Genomic DNA, 535 nt, shown 5'->3' with positions numbered 1-535 from the left:
GAGGGGTTGGTGCCTTCTAAGGGCTTAAAAACATCGCTTCTGGTTTCCTCCATGAAACTGGCAGTGATGCTTTTCAGCCCTCTGAGGGCTTTACGAGGACTTCAAAGGGCTGGGGGAGGCAGGGGGGTGGCAGCCTGGCCGGTGGGGTGTGTGTGTGGCAGCACCTTGTGGTCATGGTCCTGGGTGGTACCAGGACCAAGATCACCAATTGTGCCAATGGCTGTCCTGGAGTGAGTGGAGGTATGAGAGTTGGGGGACTGCTGTCCATAGTCCACCATGGCCTGGGGGGCAGCGGGCGGTGTGGGCACTGGAAAGCTTACTTATCTGGCAGGGGAGACATCTTGAAGGAGACTTTCTCAGCTCATCCATTGCACTGCGGGTGTATTTACCCCTGAGATTTCTCCAAATGTAGAAAATTCAACTGCATAACTTGTGCTAGTGAGGACTGTGTTTGTGCTTTCCCCTGGTACCTGGTGTCAAAAAGCAAATAAAAAAACAACACAGCTCTCTAGAAGTTACTGGCATGGCCCGAAGG

The 535-nt window shown here is 53.1% G+C and overlaps 1 pseudogene; it reads left to right on the top strand.

Annotated features, from left to right (window-relative positions):
• The first annotated feature begins 316 nt into the window (after positions 1–316).
• LOC136650617 (U1 spliceosomal RNA) lies at positions 317–465 on the top strand (annotated as a pseudogene).
• Positions 466–535: the final 70 nt, after the last annotated feature.

Source organism: Tiliqua scincoides, chromosome 4, assembly GCF_035046505.1.
Source record: "Tiliqua scincoides isolate rTilSci1 chromosome 4, rTilSci1.hap2, whole genome shotgun sequence".
NCBI lineage: Eukaryota > Metazoa > Chordata > Lepidosauria > Squamata > Scincidae > Tiliqua > Tiliqua scincoides.
This window is presented reverse-complemented; position numbering and strand designations above follow the sequence as displayed.